We start from the raw sequence: 12,750 nt of genomic DNA on the forward strand, positions 1-12,750 counted from the left end.
TCTTTTACTCATTTCCTTAACATTATGTTTGTGTAACAAATCAAATTTATACTTGCTTTTACTCCCATTTTTAACACGATGTCTGTGTAAATCATCAGTTCTGTATTTTGCAGAACTACGTTCTTTAACCCACATTTTATGCATAGCATTTTCCCTATATTTATTTTTACTCAATTCTAATGCTCTGGATCTACGCAAAGAATCAGATGCATATTTCCTTTTACTCATATCTTTTTTCTTCTGTTTATGCAGTTCACTTGTTTGATATTGCATTTTGTGGTAAAAAGATCTCCTTTTTTTTAGATACTTTGAAAAGGAAGATTCACCAACTGAATCACAACTAACATTATGTGGTTGAAAAGAACGACATCTTAACAGTGGTTTCTCAGAACAAATACTATTGCTTTTACACCAATTGGCACACCCAATTTTACCACTACAATGAACACAAACAACAACCTCGTAATATTTCTCACCACATTCTCGCAAATAAATTGCTTGATTTCCAAGTATTTTATTTACAGGGTTATACTTTCTCCATATGCTACCATTGTGTACAAAAATTTCTACTCCCAAAACATTTGAAGTAGCTTGAATGTCAATCTCACATACAAAACTGCCAACATATTTCATACGTGACTTTTGAATGTACTCAGACACTGTGGCATATCCTTTCTCCAGCAACTTCATATGAATGTCACTGTTCTTTAGCATAAACTTAACAACAGCCAGTCGAACTCTTCTATGACAATTTTCAGATCCACTAATGACTCGAGAAATAGCACGAAAAAAACTATTGCCATCATTTAATGTGACCTCTGTCTTACAAATAGAACCAAGCGTTACATTATTAGTTGGAATGTCTTCATACTGCTTCACAAAATCTAAATCAATATGTTTTGACAACAAAACTGTACTCTCAAACGACAATGGATAAAAACTGAAAGCATTTTCAACTAAATTGTTACTTTGATAAATTTCACTGTTTTGGTGATCATTGTTAACCAATGCACTAAACAAAACTTCATTACAATCACCAACTTCAGACCTGCCATGTTTAACACTCTTGCAATCTCCTTCTGACAGCATTTCTGAGTCTCTTTTGCGTTGCCTCATATTATGACCCAAATTATTTTTTTCCATAGATTTACACAACCCAAAACAACGCTGCTGCTGAAACATTTCAACGCAAGTTACAACTTCATAATGACACTCATTTATATTTTGCAAATATATGCCTTGTTTAGATATGGCCTTACGTTGACAGGCATATTTCAACCAACGTTCATTGTGAAATGTATACACACTCACACCCAAGTAGTCAGCTGTAGCTTGAATTTCAACCTCTGTAGCCCAACTACCAGAAAATCTCATTCTAGAAACATTGAGATATTCATCCACAGACATATTTTCAGATCTCAAAAGAGAACTATAATTTCCAACATTCTTTTGTAAATGTGTGACAACTGCACGTCTTAACTTTATGTGATTTTTCTCTGTACCACTAATAACTTTGGACACAGCCCTAAAAAAACAATTGCCATCGGCTACTATATGATCAGTTTGACATGGAATTCCCAACATATCAACCTCTAGAGGGTTAGAACAAGCAGTGTTTTCACAATGCACATTCAGTTGTTTACACAATGCTTGTGTAACATCAAAATCAACAGGGTAAAACTCAAGTTTCTTTGATGAAACATCAAGAAACTCAACATCCAAACTAGCTTCATTAGCATCATACCATTTTGTCTTCTTTGATTCACGTTGCACAGTAGAAAGCTTACGCTTTCTGTTACTTTCATGCAACGGTAAGGGACCAGTTTGAACATCTAAACTGCACCCGAAACCAAACTGTGACCCAGTATTTAATCCAGTTTTACAATCCTTCTCAAGCACACTTTGTTTATTTTTCTCACTATGATCATTGTCAGTAACAGCAACGGATGCAATTTCAAAAGCCATTTCTTTCCCTGCAAGTGAAATACTCAGGCAACAAATATAATTGTATAAATCATTAAGACTAGGAAGGTACATGATAATACTTCTTCCATTTACATCTGCCATTCCAGTACCACTGCGTGCATGTGAATCCACCACAGCATAATGGCCGTTTTCTGAAATAACAGCACAAGTACTACTGCCTATGGTCAAAAAACATGTTTTATACTTGACAAGCATGTGCTCCAGTCCCTTTTTAAGAGTTATCACTTCACCACTGTCAACAAATTTACCATTACTCACATTAACAATCCCAGAAACGTATTCACCATACTCAAACTTAAATAATTTACCATCAATTTCAGAATCCATGGGCAAATCAGGTACTGACAAAAACTTCAAATTTCCAGGGATGATTTTGTTTTCACACACCGAGGAGTAAAGCTGATCACCAAGAAACACAACATGGTCCAAGTCTGTTGCCTCCCACTCAAAAACACTACGATGCGTGTGTTTAGCCATACTCACCAGGGCTATTGCCATGCACTGCACACCTCTGTTTTGAAGCTGCCGATCTCCTTGATGAAAAGATCCCCTTACACAACGTTCTGTGTCAAATCTGTTACAATTGTTTTCATTTAAAATCACTGAAGATGATTTTTTTTTTAAATTACTGCCCTTTTTTCCAATTTTCAATGTATTTTTGCATTCCATTAACACTTTACATTTATCGCCAACCACAATTTTGTCATTTAACTCCTGAACATGTTCTTTTATAAAACCAGTCTGTCTTTTGCCCAAAACTGACTGATTCACACGTGCATCCTCTGCTCCCAAACCAAATGTATTATTACACCCGTCCCAAGAAGCTTCTTTCACAAACATTGAACTAATGCCAAACCATTCTGCATTCAAAGACTTTTTCAAGTTCCAAATGTGCAACATCAAGTCATTAAAGCAACTGTTGAAGACAGCCACAGATGTTCCAATATTAGAAAACATTCCAGATGAATCTCGTGCACCACAATCAACCACAACAAAATACTCTTTGTGATGAATGACAGCACAAACGAAACCCTGCAAATCCAACAAACACAGATCTTCCTCCATCAGTCGCTCCTGCATCATTTCATACAACAGTGAAAAATCTTCACTCTTTGAATCACCAGAATACACAGGCTCATTGATAGCAACATCCCAAATTCTTCCAAACACACTGAGCTTTTCAGAAACCTTGAATAACTTTTCGGAATTGTTCACACATCCATCACTTCCATTAAATGAACAAACCAACTGCACACCTTCATTTCTAATATTATCAACATCAGCGTCCCTCCATGTACACACTGGAGCAACAACATGGTTGATTGCAGCCACAACACAACATGTAAGCGATGTTGTACTATCACTTGAATTTGTCAATCTTACTTTCATTCCAGAAATCAAAGGCCTCTGTATTTGCTCCAGACAAACACAACCAGAAGTTTTACCTTCTTCCTGAACCTTACACACTTTGGTGCGACGCATATTAAATCCCTTCTTTCGTGGCATCTAAAAAAAAAATAAAAAAATGAAACCACCATTAAAATAAAATTCTCATTTCTATTATGTATACATAAAGCAATACATTTATACCACACAGACAAATAATCAAAAACATAAAATTAAATATTCAGACTATTGGAAAATAGTTATACACAAATAAATGTAACATGTGTCCTATAATACAGTGGTCCCCAACCCCCGGGCCGCAAATAATAAATAACTTACTTTACTTCCGGTTTATTTATATCTGAATCTGAAAGATGTTTTATTTTGAAAAGATGCCCGATTCTCTGTGTGACTGTCACACCCGTCTATGTCACCAGTAATGTATGGAAGCGATTCAGTAGCATTAATAAAAAGCAAAGTTAAAACCAGAAATGCTTTTTCATTTTCAAAAAGAAGCTGCATTTTGTTGACTCAAAAATAAAATGAAAAAACAATCCCCCAAAATGCTTTCTTTTCCTTCCTCAAAGCTTATTCTGTCACTTAATTAAAATGAAAATGGTATTTGACATTTCATTTTCAAGTCGTTCTCTGGTAAATGTGTAGCATAATTCATTTAGAAATGTTTAATTTGACCTTTAAAATGGATTAATAGAAATGCTTTTCTGATTTTCAAAATGAAGCTGCATTTTTTGACTCAAAATTAAAAAGAAAAAGCAATACTTCAAAATGCTTTATTTCCTTCCTCAACACAGCTTATTCTGTCACTTAATCAAAATGATAAAGAAAATGGTGTTTGACATTTCATTTTAAAAAAGGTCCACGGTAAATGTCTAGCAAAATTCATTTAGAAATGTCTAATTTGACAATTAAAATGGATTAACAGAAATGCTTTTTAATTTTGAAAATGTAGCTCAAAATTCAAATATAAAAGCAATATTTCAAAATGCTTTTTCATTTTATACTTCAATCCGCCTATTCTGTGTCATAATTAAAACGAAAATGCAAAGAGGGGATTGCATTTTAACATCCACCCTGCAAAACTTGGAGCAATATTCATTTCTTAAACACATTAGCAGAGGGGGGGTGGGGCGATGACGTCACTGCTTTCTCCGTGTGTACGGCCGCTGTCGCTGAGAGACCTGGTGTGTCTGTGTTCGCATTAAGATCACCTAAAACTGGGTCCTGTTCACAAACCGCTGGACCTGGCCTGCTCAAACCTGGATTCCTGGATCTTAATGCGAGAAATGCAGCAGAATGTTCCTTTAGCTCCCTCTTGAATCAGAAGCTGTGAATCCCAACCCAACTTCTTCAGCGTCGTCTGACCGCACGGATTTACAAACATATGATCAAGCAGAGCAGGCCTTTAATAATAATCATAACAGTAATAAAAGCACATTATGAAGATAGTCTCCTGCAGCTTCACGCTGAGTGAGTGTTTTTGGTCCAACCAGCAACCGTTTAGCATGGAGAAATCTGTCTGTTGATGGAGCTCCAGCTGTCAAACAGCAAATTTAGCTGCAAATAAATTTGTAAATATGTGAGAATTACATCAGTTTTTATTTTGTTCTGGACACCACTGGAAACACAAATTCATATGATGGTTTCTCGGATCATCGTAGCAGCATTTCCGCCTTCAGCGATCGGAGCTTCGCGCTCCGCTATGAAAAGGCAGCTGGCGGTCCGAAGATAAAAAGCTTGTCTGCGTGCGTCAGGAGGAGGACCGCAGAAGACGGACATGCTGCTAGTTAGTCCTGAGAAGCTGTGCAAACTCATCAGAAGTTCACAACCATCACAAAACCCTCTTCTCTGCCACTAACAGTCTGCTCCTGGTGCGTGTGTCTTTCAGCAGGCGGACACACGGAGAAAGCAGTGACGTCATCGCCCCGCCTCCCCTCTGCTAATGCTTTTAAGAAATGAATATTGCTCCAAGTTTTGCAGGGTGGATGTTAAAATGCAAATGCAATCCCCTCTTTGCATTTTCATTTTAATTATGACACAGAATAAGCGGTTTGAAGTATAAAATGAAAAAGCATTTTGAAATATTGCTATTATATTTGAATTATATTTGAATTTTGAGCTATTTGATGCAGCTACATTTTGAAAATTAAAAAGCATTTCTGTTAAACCATTTTTATTGTCAAATTAGACATTTCTAAATGAATTATGCTACACATTTACCATGCACCTTTTTTTAAATGAAATGTCAAATACCATTTTCTTTATCATTTTAATTAAGTGACAAAAAAGCTGTGTTGCAGTATAAAATGATAAAGCATTTTGAAGTATTGCTTTTTCTTTTTAATTTTGAGTCAAAAAATGCAGCTTCACTTTGAAAATAAAAAGCATTTCTATTAATCCATTTTAAATGTCAAATTAGACATTTCTAAATGAATTATGCTACACATTTACCATGGAACGTCTTGAAAATGAAATGTCAAATACCATTTTCATTTTAATTTTAATTAAGTGACAGAATAATCAGTGTTGAAGAAGGAAATGAAAAAGCATTTTGGTGGATGGCTTTTTCATTTTATTTTTGAGTCAAAAAATGCAGCTTCATCTTGAAAATTAAAAGGCATTTCTGGTTTTGACTTTGCTTTTTATTAATGCTACAGAATCGCTTCCATAGTAACACAGACCAAGGTGCTCCTCTCAGTCACGTGATAAGTTATCGCTAAAATAAAACCCAGGAGCTAGCAAAATGAGTAAAAAACAAACGTCTTTGGAAAGTTTTTTTTGCATAGGTGAAAAGGCCCAGCCAGGAGACAGAAGAGGAGCCTTCTACTTCCAGAAAAAAATAGCTACATTTTTCTTTTTTGCACCATGAGTGGCAGAAGGGGGGAGGATGATGAGAGCCATGCAATGTTCTATCCATGGGTGTCTAAATTAAAGCTGGGATGTGTGATGTCACACATCTGTTCCTCCTTCTGCGTGGCGTTGCTACAGTAATCCTCCACCAACATCTCAAAGACCTGTCCGTTAACTTAAAAAATGTGCAATCAAGTTTATTGAAACAAGGTTGGGGATCACTGCTATAATAGATTATTAAACACTGCAAATTTAACTTACCTTTACCAAACTCTTTAATGGCTTACAAAACACAACGTTCTCTGGAAAAAACAGCAAACAGCTCCTCTCTCTGTTGTCCAGACAAAGGTTTAGTCACTGGTGTGGAAGATCCCTCAGAGGAAAACTCTGGAGTTACAAATAAAAATGTAAAAGGAAAAACATTTAATTCAAACAAAAATAAATACATAAACAAACTTTAATAGACATGAAATGGTAGATGCTCTCTGGGAGGCTAATCCATAGAGGAGGTCCATTAAAACTGAATGAGGCCTTGCCGTGTGTTTTAACTTTTGGGATAACCAAAAGGCCTGTATCAGAGGACCTCAGGGTCCACAGGGGATCATACATTAAAATCATATCAGACAAATATGAAGGCCCAAGACCATAAAAACATTTATAAACTAATAATAACGTTATCAATCCTAAAGCGAACAGGAGGCCAAGCAGCCATTTTAAAATCTGTGTGTGTTCCTGCAAATATATTCATACTGGCTGCCACACTTATAGATTATATGAAAACATTTATACACAAATAAATTTAACATGTGTCCTATGAAATTATTAAACACTGAAAATTTAACTTAAAACCTAAAAAGTACAAAATAGGTTGGAACTGATCTTCAGTGGAAATACTCACGGGTCGGCACGCGTTCAAAATGTATTATATGTGAACTGCTATGTATTTGATCAATTAGAAAGGAGTTTCACTGGTTAATGTGGTTTAAAAACCGTAAAAACTACATTCGAATATTTAATTGAGAACTACAAAGATGGTGGATAGACTACAAAAAAAAACGATCTCTGAAACTGATAGAAACTTGTTGTTTGTCGACCAGTATCGATTCTACATGTCATTTTGTACATTTGTGTCCGTTTAAAAAGAAAATTCGTCGGTTGGTTTGCTTTGAAAAGTCTTTTTAAAATTACGTTCGAAACAAAATGCCCGCCATCACTTCCGGTTCAACGAAGTAAAAGGTCAAATTATTTGCGTTCGTCTAATCAATTTTAAGCAACTTTTACGGTTTTTTATTCAATAAAATTGATAATCAGAAGGTGAGTAGTCGTTGTGGCGATGTAAAAAAGTGTCGATGGTCGATTAAAGTAATGGTTCGTTTACAAGTCGCGGGAAAATTCATAATGGTCGTGACAAACCTCGAGTCAAATTGAAGGCGTCCTCGGCGCAGTGCGTCTGGCAAGGTCGAGTTCTTCTCACTGGGGGTCCTGTAGTCTTCCTTGCTGGTCAGGAGCGTCGAAGATCGAAGTGCAGAGGAAATGAGAAAGTTCTGAAAAGAACTGATTTGCTCAAATTCGGCAAGCTTCAGCGAAATTCTCTGTGGGGTGTGATTCTCCAGTCGTCCAGCAGGGGTCGAGCAGAGGGAGTACTCAGACGAAAATGCCCTGCCTTCAATGGCTTGACCAGCTGCTTGACTTGTGGTTTTTCCCATCATGCATTTTATCGTTCGTATTTGATGAAGTAGATTGATTACATGTTATTGCTTTCATGAAATAATAGAAGTTCTACTTCGTTTAGTTCCGTATGTATGTGTAGAACATTTTATAGTAATTATTTTATTGATCATTAGTCCGTTAGGGAACATTGTAGCTGTTGGGTTTGTGCCCCATTGGCATGAGTTCTCCCATGGACCAATCAGACAGCTCCGTTTTTAGTTTGATCCCAAGGGTTAAAATCTAATAAAATTACATTCCAATCCCAAAGTGGTGGTGTGTTGTCTTCTTTGTGTTATGTCTGTGTTCAAAAAAATGTTTTGTGGGTGATTCTGTTAGATACATCTCACAAGAAACGTTTGCTATTCAGGGGTTGTGACGTCATACTTCCCATGATGCTTTGCTGGTGGGGGAAGCCTGCTGCATGTGAACTTTGTCAAAGAACAACAAAATCTTTTACAGCATAAATACTTAACGGTCACCTGCTACCTAGAGGCCGAATTGTAATCCCTTTGACTCTCTCTGGTGGACTTTTCTTAGAAGTTCAATCGGCTGCTTTATTTAAGTTGAGAAATCTTCATATCTATAAATATAAAGAAGTCTAAAAAATTTTTCAAAACACAACTGCCCTTACAGACAATTAAAAGAGGAGTTGAAATGTATAACACGGTGAAGGAGTTTTTGTGCAGAAAAAGTACCATTAGTAAAGCTGGTAGCAGTGACTGCAGACGGGGCTCCTGCTATGATCAATAGACAAACAGGTTTCATCACTCACTGTAAAGCTGACCCAGACTTTCCAAAATGTCTGCATTACTGCTGCTTCATTCACCAGCAGGCCTTATGTGCACAAGTGATTGGCTCTGGACACATGATGACTCCTATTGTGAAAATCAACACCTCAGCGGCAAAGCAAAACAGCACAGGATTTTCAAGGTGCTATTGGAGGAGATGTCTGCTGAATATGGTGAATTTGAATTTGGTGAATCTGAACTTGCATTTTTGACTGAAATTACTGAAAAACTAAATCACTTGAACTTCGAGCTGCAAGGCAATGGCAAAACTATATTTTATTTATGGAACAGCCTGCAGTGTTTCTTGAGGGGATCTTTTCTGCCAGGAAACTTCAGGAGTTTGACAGAAAGGTGACCAGCTGTGCAGCTGTTTGTGTACAGGGAGAGTAACAGGGGTGAAAGGACACAGCCCTGGGGGGATCGGGTGCTTGTGGTCCGAGTATCTGAGACGAGCTTCCCCAGCCTCACATACTGCTGTCTGTCCGTCAGGAAGTCTGTGATCCACCTGCAGGTGGAGTCAGGCACATTCATCTTGGAGAGTTTTTAATACCAAAGATGTATGAAAGACATACCGAAAAAATATGTCTTTCAGTGTTTAACTGGCTGTCTTTGGATTATGCATGCCTGAGTAATGGCCATTCTTACTACTCATCTCTCTGTTCACTGCTTGCTAATTTACATAGCAGGGGTCCCAGCAGGAGGGGGCGGGGTTGTAACACGACTCCTTCAGCAGAGCCAGGCTGAGAGAGGCTTTGACATGTAAGATGTTAGATGTTAGAATGCCAGATGTTAGAATGACCAGTTCATTTTATATCTATGAAAATATTCAGGGAGCTATGGGACATGTTCAGCTTTAGGTCTGTGAAAATTGGTGTCGATTGTTGAAACATAAGTTACCATAAAAAAAATGTTTGTTTGGAGTCTAGACAGATTTAACACAGGTTTTTGGATGAAAAGGATTTTTTATAAATCATCTGTTACACTTTTAAGTCTGAAAAAAATATGGAAGGCAGCAAACACAGATCCCTACCGTTTTTAATTTTTTTGTGCTGATATTTGAAAGATAAGTTATGCAAAAAAATAGGTGTTTGCAGTTTTGCCTAAAAAGACGTTTTCGGACCTTTTTGGATGTAATGCTCTCTAAGATGTCACCTGTAACTTCAATCATTCTGAATTTTTTTAGGAAGCAGTAGCACATAAATGCCTATGAAAGTTGAATTCTTGGTGCTGATAACCTAAACAGAATTTATGCTAAAAATCTTTGTTCAGTCCAAAATTTCATTAAAAAAATCAAGTGATGAAGTTTCTCGTAGACCCTATAGTGTTACATATCAAAGCTGGAGGTTATTAAAGGCATCTAATTCTGAAATCTCAGCTTCCTGAGACAAACGGCTGATTTATAATAAATTTCTATTATTTGGGTGCACATAATCGACCACTTCCTGTTACGCAGGCACCGTCAGGTGTACACCCATGAAACTTTACATGATGAGAGAGGACCCTTCTGAGTATCTCCAGTTTTAATTTCATGCACATCGGACAAAGCAAAGAGAAAATACAGGGCAGAATGTGCCCAATGCAATAACTAGGTGGCGCTATAGAGCTCGTCCAAGATTGTCATATCCATGGGTTCAGAATAGAAGCTTCATCATATCCATTGAATTTCAGTGAGATTGGACAAGGAATGTGCACGTGAGAGCAACTTTTGTGTGCATAGCGAGATGCCCAACTTTGCCGCTCTGTCACGACCACACCCCCGCATTGAAAGTTATGGTTTTTTGTCAGAGTAAACTTCAATGGCTTTTCAACAGGTGGACGTCATTTTCAGGTGTGTCGGCTCATCCTACTCGGAGCAGTGATGCTCCAAGTAAAACATGTCATTTCCTCTTGCCAGCAGGTGGCGCTACACTTTTTCCAGATTTTTTCACTGCAGATGTGTTCAGAGTCAGACTACAATCATGCACATCAATTTTGGATCAGATTGGATTATGCATGGCTGAGTAATGGCCATTTTTCTTTTCATGGCGTGTTTTCGAAACGACCTCCAATTTTGACGCGCCGCCATGGTCACAAACATCCATAAAAACTTAAAAGCTTTGCAATTTAACATCGGACATGTGTCTAGTTTACAAAACCAAAGTTTGGAGTCATTACTCTCAAATCTCTAGGAGGAGTTCGTTCTAGAGCGAGGCCTGCAAATGACCAAAATACAGCAAAAATGACATATTGTCATCAAAATATCAGACTTCCTGTGCGACTGACAGCTTGGTCCCAAGAGACTTTTTTGTAGGTTTCTATCCGATGAACATGCCCTGTTAAAATCAGGTTTGTACTATAAAGCATATGGAGGTGCTCGCGAAAACAAATTTTGCAGGTGGCGCTATCGAGCCATTTTTGTTTACCTATGCCGTTCTCCTATAAAATATGAAATTTTTCGCGACTCCTGATGTGTATACAAAATTTGGTGAGTTTTGGGGTATGTTAAAGGCCTCAAAAAGGCGACGGAAAAGTCGGAAGAATAATAATAATAATAATAATAATAATAATAAACCTAACAGATACAATAGGGTCCTTGCACTCCGTGCTCGGGCCCTAATAATAATAATAAACCTAACAGATACAATAGGGTCCTTGCACTCCGTGCTCGGGCCCTAATAAACCTAACAGATACAATAGGGTCCTTGCACTCCGTGCTCGGGCCCTAATAATTAAAGCTACAAGTAGCATTTAGCGGGCCCGAGCACGTGCGACCGCATGGCACGAGCGACCGCCCCGTGAGCAACGCCCTGCTCGAGCCATTCTCGTCGTTTTTTCTTGTCCATTCTGGAGCTCCAAGCTATTGTTAATACGACAGCAGCCTGGGGGGGGGGGGGGGGGGCTGTAATCTGTTGCCTTAAGGGACAAAGACTTTTGCATATAGCATGAAAAAAATTCAAGCAATGATGATAATTGCTATCACTGTCCCTAAGGATGAGAACAATAGAACTCATTCAATTTCCACTACAATGTCTAGATGAGTGTCAGCTATGTCTGATAACTTGGCCAATTAGCTGGACCGGGATCTTGCAAAGTGCAGGTGGTTAACGTCCAGTGTGATGAGTCTGTGGACGGCAACAGTACAGCATAGCTTTTGGTTTCCACAAGAGAAGAACTCCTGACACATCTGCCCTAACAGACAACTACAAGAGGAGTTGAAATGTATAACACGGTGAAGGAGTTTTTGTGCAGAAAAAGGTACAATTAGAAAAGCTGGTAGCAGTGACTGCAGATGGGACTCCTGCTATGATCAATAGACAAACAGGTTTCATCACTCACTGTAAAGCTGACCCAGACTTTCCAAAATGTCTGCATTACTGCTGCGTCATTCACCAGCAGGCCTTATGTGCAGAAGTGATTGGCTCTGGACATATAATGACTCTTATTCTGAAAATCGTAAACAACCTCAGCTGCAAAGCTAAACAGCACAGGATTTTTAAGGTGCTATTGGAGGAGATGTCTGTTGAATATGGTGAATATGAACATTGTGAATCTGAACTTGCATTCTTGACTGACATTACTGGAAAACTAAACCACTTGATCTGCGAGCTGCAAGACAATGGCAAAACTATTTTTTTTTGACCAGCCTGCCTGAGCCAGTGTTTTTCTTGTGGGGATCTTTTCTGCCAGGGCTTGTCAGCTTGGTCAGTGGATGTTGCTGCAGTTGTCTCCCTTGCTGGGACAGCTGGAGTTAAACACAGCAGCTCACGGCTCTGAAGTGGACCCCGTTGCTGTCCCAGTCTGGATGGGCACTGTGGCGATGTTCCAATGGCCAGGCTGGCTCCTGGTATAAAGAGATTCCCAAATACCATTTCCTAACCGCAGAGCCAAGGATGTGTTTACATGTTTAGGTCAAAAATGTGATGGACAGCTTCATGTTGTCTAAACATGCCACCCTGTTATTAATCCAGTTGATATGGTTCTCCATCTGTGTCTAGGTGATAGAAAAGCATTTTTTTTTATATTTAGAGCTCTA

General features: G+C 38.2%; 1 protein-coding gene and 1 long non-coding RNA gene across 2 annotated transcripts in view; both read right to left on the bottom strand.

The window, feature by feature from the left end:
* LOC101174464 (ependymin-2) overlaps positions 1 to 12,750 on the bottom strand; it is a 185,479-nt gene that overhangs the window by 59,480 nt on the left and 113,249 nt on the right. The window lies entirely within an intron of this gene.
* Positions 17 to 9,116, bottom strand: LOC144987285 (uncharacterized). The gene is made up of 3 exons (XR_013651162.1): positions 7,654 to 9,116; positions 6,502 to 6,627; positions 17 to 3,492 (listed from the first exon to the last, which is right to left on the bottom strand). It is a non-coding gene; the product is annotated as an uncharacterized LOC144987285 (long non-coding RNA).

Source organism: Oryzias latipes, chromosome 18, assembly GCF_053564925.1.
Source record: "Oryzias latipes strain Hd-rR chromosome 18, Olatipes_Hd-rR_3.1".
NCBI lineage: Eukaryota > Metazoa > Chordata > Actinopteri > Beloniformes > Adrianichthyidae > Oryzias > Oryzias latipes.